Here is a 14,010-nt window from a genome sequence, read left to right as displayed (position 1 = left end):
CAAAAAAAAAAAAAAAAAAAAAAAAAAGACTTAACTGAAGCATCCCCTCTCTAGAGAGCCATGTCTAAAAACCCAAAACAACCTCTTTCTTCCCCAAAACCAGGGTGGACTCCATCACTCCCATCTATTTGCTCCCACCACACAAAGCTCAAATGCCTATCACAAGACTGTATTCAAAGTGTCTATTTATAGTCTATCTCTACTTCTTGAAGTGGATATCCTTCCAGGACTGGCATCCTAGCAGACTGCCCATCAGCAGGCCCATGATGAAAGATGAATGAGAACCAAGCTTTGGGGAATCACATGTCTTTAATTATATCCTCAAACCAGATATTAAATACTCCCACTTTACTAGAAATACTGCATTTTATTAGTTGAGTGGGTTTTTGTTATTTTGTTTTGTTTATATTTTTGAAACACTTCCTTAGTCCAGCTCTGTTTGGCTTTGAACTCTGTTAGAAGACAAGATACCACCACCCTCCATGACTGGAGGTACATGATCATTCACAGAAACAGCATAGTCTCATCAGCAGATCTGTTTCTAGAGTTTATGTTTAAGATCAAAGTTGAAAAAGAACTGAACTGAGCCACTTTTGTTTCCAGAGTAATTTCTTCACTCTCTCACAATTTTGAGAGCTACCAGTGTTCTTCTTTTCAGCTCAGACTGTCTTCTCCATTCAATGTGTCCCATGCTCCCAGACCATACTTATGAGATACTTACCAGACCATTTGACCCATACCCCCTAGTATTTTAATGATTTCCTTCACTCTTGGAATAACTAGCCTGATTGTGTACTTGGCACAATTCTCTGGTCTTCTACACACCCTCTGAATATTCTTCATATTTGAGACAGATTCCTGGCTGCACAGCCACCAAATTGGGAATCTGTCTCCAAAATCATCTCTTTCATATTTGTTGGTCAGCTTGATGAGGCTCGGTCATACATCATGAAGGAGAAGGTAAAGCCAAAACTCTTTTTAACATAGTTTGTAGGCATCAATAATCAATTAAGAGCAGAGTCAAGATTGCAGACTAGGAGGACATGGAATTCCTGTCTCTGCACAACTAGAGTACCTACCAGGCACCAGTGGGGGACCATGGACACCTAAGGGGATGGGAGGAACCCCCAGCAACCAGCTTGCGGGATCTTGGTTCCCAGGCCGGGGGTCGGCCCAAGCTCCTGTGGTGGGAGCTCCAAGTCCAAACCTCTGAACTAACAGGGAGCCACAGGCCCCAGGGAATATTAATTGGACTGAGCCCCCTGGAGGTCCTAATCTCAGCACCAACTATATCCAACTGCCTGCAAACTCCAGTGCTGGACGCCTCAGGCCAAACAACCAGTAAGACAGGAATCCAGCCCCACCCATCAAAAAAAAAAGAAAGGAAAATAAACGACAAAAAAAATGTTACAGATGAAAGAGCAAGGTAAAAACCTACAAGACCAAATAAATGAAGATGAATAGGCAACCTACCTGAAAAAGAATTCAGAGTAATGATAGAAAAGATGATCCAAAATCTCGGAAACAGAATAGAGAAAATACAAGAAACATTTACTAAGGATCTGGAAAACTAAAGAGCAAGCAAACAGTGATGAACAACACAATTACTGAAATTAAAAATACTCTAAAAGGAATTAATAACAGAACATCTGAGGCAGAAGAACACATAAGTGAGCTGGAAGATAAAATGGTGGAAATAACTGCCAGGGAGCAGAATAAAGAAAAAAGAATGAAAATAATTCAGGACAGTCTCAGAGACCTGTGAGACAACATGAAACACACCAACATTTGAATTATAGGGGTCCCAGAAGAAGAGAAAAAGAAAGAGTTTGATAAAATACTTGAAGAGATTATAGTAGAAAACTTCCTTAACATGGGAAGGGAAATAGGCAATCAATTCCAAGAAGCACAGAGAGTCCCATACAGGATAAACCCAAAGAGAAACACCCCGAGACACATATTAATCAAACTATCAAAAATTAAATACAAAGAAAAAATACTAAAAGCAGCAAGGGAAAGGCAACTAATAAAATACAACGGAATCTCCAAAAGGTTAACAGCTGATTTTTCAGCAGAAATTCTGCAAGCCAGAAGGGAGAGGCAGGAAATATTTAAAGTGATGAAGGAAAAAAACCTACAACCAAGATTACTCTACCCAGCAAGGATCTTATTCAGATTGGACAGAGAAATTAAAACCTTTACAGAGAAGCAAAAGTTAAGAGAATTCAGCACCACCAAACCAGCTTTACAACAGATGCTAAAGGAACTTCTCTAGGCAGGAAACACAAGAGAAGGAGGAGACCTACAAAAACAAACCCAAAACAATTAAGAAAATGATAATAGGAACATACATATCGATAATTACCTTAAATGTAAATGGATTAAATGCTCCAACCAAAAGACTGGCTGAATGGTTACAAAAACAGGACCCATACATATGCTGTCTACAAGAGACCCACTTCAGACCTAGGGACACATACAGACTGAAAGTGAGGGGATGGAAAAAGATATTCCATGCAAATGGAAATCAAAAGAAAGCTGGAGTAGCAATTCTCATACCAGACAAAATAGACTTTAAAACAAAGACTATTACAAGAGACAAAGGACACTACGTAATGATCAAAGGATGAATCCAAGAAGAAGATATAACAATTGTAAGTATTTATGCACTCAACATAGGAGCACCTCAATACATAAGGCAAATGCTAACAGCCACAAAAGGGGAAATGAACAGTAACCAATAATAGTAGGGGACTTTAACACCCCACTTTCACAAATGGACACATCATCCAAAATGAAAATAAATAAGGAAACACAAAGTTTAAATGACACATTAAACAAGATGGACTTAATTGATATTTATAGGACATTACATCCAAAAACAACAGAATACACTTTCTTCTCAAGTGCTCATGGAACATTCTCCAGGATAGATCATATCTTGGGTCACAAATCAAGCCTTGGTAAATTTAAGAAAATTGAAATCGTATCAGATATCTTTTCCAACCACAACACTATGAGACAAGATATCAATTACAGGAAAAAAAACTGTAAAAAATACAAACACATGGAGACTAAACAATATGCTACTAAATAACCAAGAGATCACTGAAGAAATCAAAGAGGAAATAAAAAAATACCTAGAAATAAATAACAATGAAAACACGATGATGCAAAAGCTATGGGATGCAGCAAAAGCAGTTGTAAGAGGGAAGTTTATAGCAATACAATCCTACCTCAAGAAACAAGAAAAATCTCAAATAAAAAAAAATCTATCCTTACCCCTAAAGCAATTAGAGAAAGAAGAATAAAAAAATACCCAAGTTAGCAGAAGGAAGGAAATCATAAAGATCAGATCAGAAATAAGTGAAAAAAAAAATGGAAGAAACAATAGCAAAGATCAATAAAACTAAAAGCTGGTTCTATGAGAAGATAAACAAAATTGATAAACCATTAGCCAGACTCATCAAGAAAAAAAGGGAGAAGACTCAAATCAACAGAATTAGAAATGAGAAAGGAGAAGTAACACCTGACACTGCAGAAATACAAAGGATCATGAAAGATTACTACAAGTAGCTATATGCCAATAAACTGGACAACCTGGAAGAAATGGAAAAATTCTTAGGAATGCACACCCTTCCAAGAGTGAATCAGGAAGAAATAGAAAATATGAACAGACCAATCACAAGTAGTGAAATTGAAACTATGATTAAATATCTTCCAACAAACAAAAGCCCAGGACCCGATGGCTTCACAGGCGAATTCTATCAAACATTTAGAGCAGAGCTACCACCTGTCCTTCTCAAACTCTTCCAAAAATATAGCAGAGGGAGGAGTACTCCCAAACTCATTCTGTGCGGCCACCATCACCCTGATACCAATACCAGACAAAGATGTCACAAAAAAAGAAAACAACAGGCCAGTATCTCTAATGAACATAGATGCAAAAATCCTCAACATAATACTAGCAAACAGAATCCAACAGCACATTAAAGGGTCATATCCAGTGGGGTTTATCCCAGGAATGCAAGGATTCTTCAATATATGCAAATCAATCAATGTGATACACCATATTAACAAATTGAAGAATAAAAACCATACGATCATCTCAATAGATGCAGGAAAAGCTTTCAACAAAATTCAACACCTCTTTATGATAAAAACCCTCCAGAAAGGAGGCATAGAGGGAACTTTCCTAAACATAATAAAAGCTATATATGACAAACCCACAGCCAACATCATTCTCAATGGTGAAAAACTGAAACCATTTCCACTAAGTTCAGGAACAAGACAAGGTTGCCCACTCCCACCACTATTATTCAACATTGTTTTAGAAGTTTTAGCAACAACAATCAGAGAAGAAAAAGAAATAAAAGGAACCCAAATCGGAAAAGAAAAAGGAAAACTGTCACTGTTTGCAGATGACATGAAACTATACATAGAGAATCCTAAAGATGTTACCAGAAAACTACTAGAGCTAATCAGTGAATTCAGTAGAGTAGCACGATACAAAATTAATGGATGGAAATCTCTTGTATTCCTATATACTAATTATTAAAAATTTGAAAGAGAAATTAAGGAAACACTCCCATTTACCATTGCAACAAAAAGAATAAAATACCTAGGAATAAACCTACCTAAGGAGACAAAAAACTTGTATGCAGAAAACTATAAGACACTGATGAAAGAAATTAAAGATGATACAAACAGATGGAGAGATATACCATGTTCTTGGATCAGAAGAATCAACATTATGAAAATGACTGTACTATCCAAAACAATCTACACATTCAGTGCAATCCCTATCAAACTACCAATGGCATTTTTCACAGAACTAGAACAAAAAATCTCACAATTTGTATGGAAACACAAAAGACCCCGAATAGCCAAAGCAATCTTGAGAAAGAAAAACAGAGCTGGAGGAATCAGGCTTCCTGACTTCAGACTATACTACAAAACTACAGGAATCATGGCAATATGGTACTGGCACAAAAACAGAAATATAGATCAATGGAACAGGATAGAAGGCCCAGAGATAAACAAATGCACATATGGTCACCTTATCTTTGATAAAGGAGGCAAGAGTATACAATGGAGAAAAGACAGCCTCTTCAATAAGTGATGCTGGGAAAACTTGACAGCTACATGTTAAAGAATGAAATTAGAACACTTCCTAACACCATACACAAAAATAAACTCAAAATGGATTAAAGACCTAAATGTAAGGCCAGATACTATCAAACTCTTAGAGGAAAACATAGGCAGAACACTCTATGACATAAATCACAGCAAGATCCTTTTTGACCCACCTCCTACAGAAGTGGAAATAAAAACTAAAATAAACAAATGGGACCTAATGAAACTTCAAAGCTTTTGCACCGCAAAGGAAACCATAAACAATATAAAAAGACAACCCTCAGAATGGGAGAAAATATTTGCCAATGAAGCAGCTGACAAAGGATTAATCTCCAAAATTTACAAGCATCTCATGCAGCTCAGTATCAAAAAAACAAATAACCCAATCCAAAAATGGGCAGAATACCTAAATAGAGAGTTCTGCAAAGAAGATATACAGATTGCCAACAAACACATGAAAGGATGCTCAACATCACTAATCATTAGAGAAATGCAAATCAAAACTACAATGAGGTATCACCTCATACCAGTCAGAAAGGCCATCATCAAAAAATCTACAAACAATAAATTCTGGAGAGGGTGTGGAGAAAAGGGAACCCTCTTGAACTGTTCATGGGAATGTAAATTGATACAGCCACTATGGAGAACAGTATGGAGGTTCCTTAAAAAACTAAACATAGAACTACCATATTGATCCAGCAATCCTACTACTCGGCATATACCCTGAGTAAACCATAATTCAAAAAGAGTTGTATACCACAATGTTCATTGCAGCTCTGTTTACAATAGCTAGGACATGGAAGCAACCTAAGTGTCCATCGACAGATGAATGGATAAAGAAGATGTGGCATATATATACAATGCAATATTCAGCCATAAAAAGAAATGAAATTGAGTCATTTGTAGTGAGGTGGATGGACCGAGAGTCTGTCGTACAGAGTGAAGTAAGTCAGAAAGGAAGAAACAAATACCGTATGCTAACACATATATATATATGGAATCTGAGAAAAAAAGAAAACAGTTCTGAAGAATCTAGGGCTAGGACAGGAATAAAGATGCAGACATAAAGAATGGACTTGAGGACACGGGGAGGGGGAAGTTTAAGCTGGGACGAAGTGAGAGAGTGGCATTGACATATATACATATATATACGTTTACCAAACGTAAAATAGATAGCTAGTGGGAAGCAGCTGCATAGCACAGTGAGATCAGCTCAGTGCTTTGTGACCGTCTAGAGTGGTGGGAGAGAGAGGGTGGGAGAGGGACACAAGAGAGAGGGGATATGGGGATATGTGTATACATATAGCTGATTCACTTTGTTATACAGCAGAAACTAACACAACGTTGTAAAGCAATTATACTGCAATATAGATGTTAAAAAAAAAAGAAAGAAGGAAAGAAACTGGCAGAAAGAGAAGGAGCAGTATGGCTAACAATAAGACAGTTCAAGAAAAAGGAACTACTGCCTTTCTGGGCCCAAGGCTCAAGTAAGGTAAAAGAGATTAAAACAAGGAGACAAGGAGAAAAAATGAGAGAGAAAAAATAATTTAGCTAAATGTTTACATGGATCTTTTTTCCCACTAGCACATATTTTAATAAAATTTCTTTATAGCAACCATTTTCTGTTGGGTACCTATCTAATATGTGATGAATCATGAAGGCTCATCTATTTCCATTCCCCAGAAAATACAGGGCTAGTTTGGGGGTAGGAGGCAGAGGAGGCTAATACAGTCCTCTTTTCCCAGAATTTCCTAGTAGCCCATGACATTTAATGGATGTTCCAAAATAAGGGGTCCCATGATCAGAAATAGGTTAAGAAAAGAAAATACTGGGTTAATCAAAGAAAAATTAAGCAGGTTTCTTTGCTGCAAGACAAATCTGAATCTTCACTATTCTAATATGCTCTATGACTCAAAGAGGAGTGTTTATGTTGCAAACTCATTTGGCCAGAAACCGTTTTATCAATGGAACATCTATTAACATCTTGATATTCAGTTTGGAAAACACTTTCTTAAATATTCCCAAAAAGTACATTATACCTGAAATATAATAGGGTCTCAGTAAACACTTGACCAGTGAATGAGAGCCAAAATTCCCAAAATGACCAACCAAAATCTTTTACCACAGCATTTCTCTATTAGAAAATGCAAATGGGCTTCATGAATCTCCTTTTCTCAGGTCAACAAACTTTTCTCAGGTTAAACAAAATGTTTGCAGTCAGTTAAACCGACTACTTTGGTCCAGAGCTAGTGAGAACTAGTTAGAAGGAGACCAACCATTTCCTAATGTCAATTACACACAATATTCTTAACATTTTCAGGTGCCTTGTTGAATTCATCTTTAAGAGGAAGTGAAAATGATGTCAAACAGAAGGCATTTAAGGAGATCCTAGTAAGAACCCAGCAGCATTAACTACAAAGTCTTGATATATGACAAGTGAAATGTCATACAAAACAACCAATGCAATATTCAGCCATAAAAAGAAATGAAATTGAGTCATTTGTAGTGAGGTGGATGGACCGAGAGTCTGTCGTACAGAGTGAAGTAAGTCAGAAAGGAAGAAACAAATACCGTATGCTAACACATATATATATATGGAATCTGAGAAAAAAAGAAAACAGTTCTGAAGAATCTAGGGCTAGGACAGGAATAAAGATGCAGACATAAAGAATGGACTTGAGGACACGGGGAGGGGGAAGTTTAAGCTGGGACGAAGTGAGAGAGTGGCATTGACATATATACATATATATACGTTTACCAAACGTAAAATAGATAGCTAGTGGGAAGCAGCTGCATAGCACAGTGAGATCAGCTCAGTGCTTTGTGACCGTCTAGAGTGGTGGGAGAGAGAGGGTGGGAGAGGGACACAAGAGAGAGGGGATATGGGGATATGTGTATACATATAGCTGATTCACTTTGTTATACAGCAGAAACTAACACAACGTTGTAAAGCAATTATACTGCAATATAGATGTTAAAAAAAAAAGAAAGAAGGAAAGAAACTGGCAGAAAGAGAAGGAGCAGTATGGCTAACAATAAGACAGTTCAAGAAAAAGGAACTACTGCCTTTCTGGGCCCAAGGCTCAAGTAAGGTAAAAGAGATTAAAACAAGGAGACAAGGAGAAAAAATGAGAGAGAAAAAATAATTTAGCTAAATGTTTACATGGATCTTTTTTCCCACTAGCACATATTTTAATAAAATTTCTTTATAGCAACCATTTTCTGTTGGGTACCTATCTAATATGTGATGAATCATGAAGGCTCATCTATTTCCATTCCCCAGAAAATACAGGGCTAGTTTGGGGGTAGGAGGCAGAGGAGGCTAATACAGTCCTCTTTTCCCAGAATTTCCTAGTAGCCCATGACATTTAATGGATGTTCCAAAATAAGGGGTCCCATGATCAGAAATAGGTTAAGAAAAGAAAATACTGGGTTAATCAAAGAAAAATTAAGCAGGTTTCTTTGCTGCAAGACAAATCTGAATCTTCACTATTCTAATATGCTCTATGACTCAAAGAGGAGTGTTTATGTTGCAAACTCATTTGGCCAGAAACCGTTTTATCAATGGAACATCTATTAACATCTTGATATTCAGTTTGGAAAACACTTTCTTAAATATTCCCAAAAAGTACATTATACCTGAAATATAATAGGGTCTCAGTAAACACTTGACCAGTGAATGAGAGCCAAAATTCCCAAAATGACCAACCAAAATCTTTTACCACAGCATTTCTCTATTAGAAAATGCAAATGGGCTTCATGAATCTCCTTTTCTCAGGTCAACAAACTTTTCTCAGGTTAAACAAAATGTTTGCAGTCAGTTAAACCGACTACTTTGGTCCAGAGCTAGTGAGAACTAGTTAGAAGGAGACCAACCATTTCCTAATGTCAATTACACACAATATTCTTAACATTTTCAGGTGCCTTGTTGAATTCATCTTTAAGAGGAAGTGAAAATGATGTCAAACAGAAGGCATTTAAGGAGATCCTAGTAAGAACCCAGCAGCATTAACTACAAAGTCTTGATATATGACAAGTGAAATGTCATACAAAACAACCCCAGACAGGGCTTCCCTGGTGGCGCAGTGGTTGAGAGTCTGCCTGCCGATGCAGGGGACACGGGTTCATGCCCCAGTCTGGGAAGATCCCACATGCCGTGGAGCGGCTGGGCCCATGAGCCATGGCCGCTGAGCCTGCGCGTCCGGAGCCTGTGCTCCGCAACGGGAGAGGCCACAACAGCGAGAGGCCCACGTACCGCAAAACAAACAAACAAACAAACAAAACCCCAAAAAACTGTATCCTCTCTTGGGAAAATTAAATAAACTTTCTATGCCCTGGTGTCCTTCCTTTAAAAAAAAAAAAAAAAACCCCAGACAAAAACGCAACAAAAGTCTGGCTGAGGCCAGTTAATCAAGGGTAAAATCATAGAGAGCCTAAGGTCTTTGGTGCTACTTCCAGGCTTACTTCTGGGACTTTCAAACTATCTGTTTGAAACTAACCCCTTTGAATGACTGTTGAACCAATTCCAATTTTCTGAAAACAGGAGATTCTTTAAGGCTTTGTCAAGCTCAGTCAAATAACAAAATAGATTAAACACCAAACTTGATGTTTTCTTTTAACATTGCATCAACTACTTTGATTGGTTGTTTTAGTTTCCTATCAATATAGCCTCAGTGACATGAATAGCCAATATTTTTCCCCTCCCAGTATTTTCTCCAGGGTTTTCTACCTTTGTTTCTTTATGAAAACAAAGTGTTTATGTTCTGTTCTTTCCTGGGTGGTCATGATGAAAAACATCACCCATTTGAGGACTCCCCTGACTTCAGAAGGCATTATTGTTCTCCTTTGTGATTTTGCTCCACATGACTGGAAGCTTATATTGACAATATAATGGCTTAATTATCTGCTACCTTGTTTTGTCCTCTGTCCTTATTGGTCTGATCTCCCTAGCACATCCGATTGTCCTGTTGTGACTTCAGGATAAAGTGAAGATGGGCTATTCTAGTTTTGGGGCCCTGATGTTGTCATGGCAGTGATTCATCCTATAGCAAGTCAATTTCAGCCCTGACCCTTACAAATTGTGCTTTAGTTCTTAGAAGACTGGGCATGAAAATATCAAGAGTCAGTAGGAAGAAGAAAAGTGGAAGCCAAGTTGCAAGAACGTTGGACATATAGGGATGGAGATAGCTGGGACTGGATCAATATCTGAGTGCAATTGTCATTGCTGGCACAGTGACATATATAGGACAGTGGCAAATACTAGCTGTCTTTCCTCTCGCTACTTCCTAGAATCCTTCCGTGCTCATCCCACACTTTTCCCTTTATTGCTCCCTACACCCCTGCCTCCAGCCAAGGTAATTTAAATGCTGCTTTCTTCAAACTGGCGAAGAGAGAAAAGCAGTGAACTCAACTATAGGAGTCTAGAGAGTAAAAGTGAAAGAAGCAAGACAGAGGGAGGCTCACTGTTGCAACCTAACATTAGACACCCAACTCAACTCTACCTTCTCTGGAAAGCTGTACAATACCTCCAACACAAATAAACTGCATGCAGTCAAAACACTATCCTTATGCCTCTGCTGTGTGCACTGTCCTAGCATTTACCAGAGTACTGGGCATTAGTAGAAGAGTTTGGATAATAATCGTGGTAATTTTCTTCAGTGTTTGGTAGAATTTGCCTGTGAAACCATCTGGCTCTGGAATTTCCTTTTTTTTTTTTTTTTTGCGGTATACGGGCCTCTCACTGTTGTGGCCTCTCCCGTTGCAGAGCACAGGCTCTGGACGCACAGGTTAAGTGGCCATGGCTCACAGGCCCAGCCGCTCCGTGGCATGCGGGATCTTCCCGGACCGGGGCACGAACCCCTGCATTGGCAGGCAGACTCTCAACCACTGTGCCACCAGGGAAGCCCGGAATTTCCTTTTCTAGTTATAGGAGTGTCCAGATTTTCTATTTCTTTTGATCAGAATATTTGTATATTTTGATCAGAATATTTGTATATTTGTGAAATGTATCTTTACAAAGTTACCATAATATTCTTTGATTATTTTTGAAAGTAGGGTCTTTCAAAAGATCCTACTTTAAAAAAGGGGTAGGGGGCTTCCCTGGTGGCAATATGTAGGTCAGTTATTTCAATTATATGTAGGTCAATTATTTCAAGTCCATTAATATGTTGTCCAGATTATCTATACCTTTATTGGTTGTTCCATTTTTTTCTTTTTCCTTTTTTTTTTTGCCTGCTTGTTCTATTTATCACTGAGACTACTGAGTTAAAGAAAGTCTTGCATGATTTTGGATTTGTCAATTTCTTCTTTTATTTTTTGATTTTTTCTTTATATAAAGTATACCTGATCCACCAGAGGGCAGACAGCAGAAGTAAGAAGAACTACAGCCTATGGAACAGAAACCACATTCACAGAAAGATAGACAAGATGAAAAGGCAGAGAGCTATGTACTAGGTGAAGGAACAAGATAAAACCCCAGAAAAACAACTAAAAGAAGTGGAAATAGGCAACATTCCAGAAAAAGAATTCAGAATAATGATAGTGAAGATGATCCAGGACCTCGGAAAAAGAATGGAGGCAAAGATTGAGAAGATGCAAGAAATATTTAACAAAGACCTAGTAGAATTAAAGAACAAACAAACAGAGATGTACAATACAATAACTGAAATGAAAAATACACTAGAAGGAATCAATAGCAGAATAATTGAGGCAGAAGAATGGATAAGTGACCTGGAAGACAGAATGGTGAAATTCGTGCTGTGGAACAGAATAAAGAAAAAAGAATGAAAAGAAATGAAGACAGCCTAAGAGACCTCTGGGACAACATTAAATGCAACAACTTTCGCATTTTAGGGGTCCCAGAAGGAGAAGAGAGAGAGAAAGGACCTGATAAAATATTTGAAGAGATTATAGTCGAAAAGTTCCCTAAGATGGGAAAGGTTATAGCCACCCAAGTCCAGGAAGTGCAGAGAGTCCCATAAAGGATAAACCCAAGGAGAAACAGGCCGAGACACATAGTGATCAAATTGGCAAAAATTAAAGACAAAGAAAAATTCTTGAAAGCAGCAAGGGAAAAATGACAAATAATATACAAGGGAAATCCCACAAGGTTAACAGCTGATTTCTCAGCAGAAACTCTACAAGCCAGAAGCGTATGGCATGATATACTTAGAGTGATGAAAGGGAAGAAACTACAACCAAGATTACTCTACCCGACAAGGATCTCATTCAGATTCGATGGAGAAATCAAGAGCTTTACAGACAAGCCCAAGCTAAGAGAATTCAGCACCACCAAACCAGCTTTACAACAAATACTAAAGGAACTTCTCTAAGTAGGAAACACAAGAGAAGAAAAGGACCTATACATACAAACCCAAAACAATTAAGAAAATGGTAGGAACATACATATCAATAATTACCTTAAACATGAATGGATTAAATGCTCCAACCAAAAGACATAGACTTGGCTGAATGGATACAAAAACAAGACCTGTATATATGCTGCCTACAAGAGATCCACTTCAGACCTAGGGACACACACAGACTGAAAGTGAGGGGATGGAAAAAGATATTCCATGCAAATGGAAATCAAAAGAAAGCTGGAGTAGCAATTCTCATACCAGACAAAATAGACTTTAAAACAAAGACTATTACAAGAGACAAAGAAGGACCCTACATAATGATCAAGGGATCAATCCAAGAAGAAGATATAACAATTATACATATATATGCACCCAACATAGGAGCACCTTAATACATAAGGCAACTGCTAACAGCTGTAAAAGAGGAAATCGACAGTAACACAATAATAGTGGGGGACTTTAACACCTCACTTACACCAATGGGCAGATCATCCAAACAGAAAATTAATAAGGAAACAGAAGCTTTAAATGACACAATAGACCAGATAGATTTAATTGATATTTATATGACATTCCATCCAAAAACAGCAGATTACACTTTCTTCTCAAGTGTGCACGGAACATTCTCCAGGATAGATCACATCTTGGGTTACAAATCAAGCCTCAGTAAATTTAAGAAAATTGAAATCATATCAAGCATCTTTTCTGACCACAACGCTATGAGATTAGAAATGAATTACAGGGAAAAAATGTAAAAAACACAAACACATGGAGGCCAAACAATACGTTACTAAATAACCAAGAGATCTCTGAAGAAATCAAAGAGGAAATCAGAAAATACCTAGAGACAAATGACAATGAAAACACGAGGATCCAAAAACCTATGGGATGCAGTAAAAGCAGTTCTAAGAGGGAAGTTTATAGCTATACAAGCCTACCTCAAGAAACAAGAAAAATCTCAAATATACAACCTAACCTTACACCTAAAGGAACTAGAGAAAGAAGAACAAACAAAACCCAGAGTTAGCAGAAGGAAAGAAATCATAAAGATCAGAGCAGAAATAAATGAAATAGAAACAAAGAAAACAATAACAAAGATCAATAAAACTAAAAGCTGGTTCTTTGAGAAGATAAACAAAATTGGTAAACCATTAGCCAGACTCATCAAGAAAAAGAGGGAGAGGACTCAAATCAATAAAATTAGAAATGAAAAAGGAGAAGTTACAACAGACACTGAAGAAATACAAAGCATCCTAGGAGACTACTACAAGCACCTCTATGCCATTAAAATGGACAACCTGGAAGAAATGGACCAATTCTTAGGAAAGTATAACCTTCCAAGACTGAACCAGGAAGAAATAGAAAATATGAACAGACCAATCACAAGTAATGAAATTGAAACTGTGATTAAAAATCTTGCAACAGGGCTTCCCTGGTGGCACAGTGGTTGGGGGTCCGCCTGCCATGGCCACTGGGCCTGCACGTCCTGAGCCTGTGCTCTGCGGTGGGAGAG

This window comes from Lipotes vexillifer, unplaced genomic scaffold (assembly GCF_000442215.2).
Source record: "Lipotes vexillifer unplaced genomic scaffold, Lipotes_vexillifer_v1.1 scaffold1309, whole genome shotgun sequence".
NCBI lineage: Eukaryota > Metazoa > Chordata > Mammalia > Artiodactyla > Lipotidae > Lipotes > Lipotes vexillifer.
The sequence above is the reverse complement of the archived record's forward strand: the minus strand, read 5'-3'. Positions refer to the sequence as shown.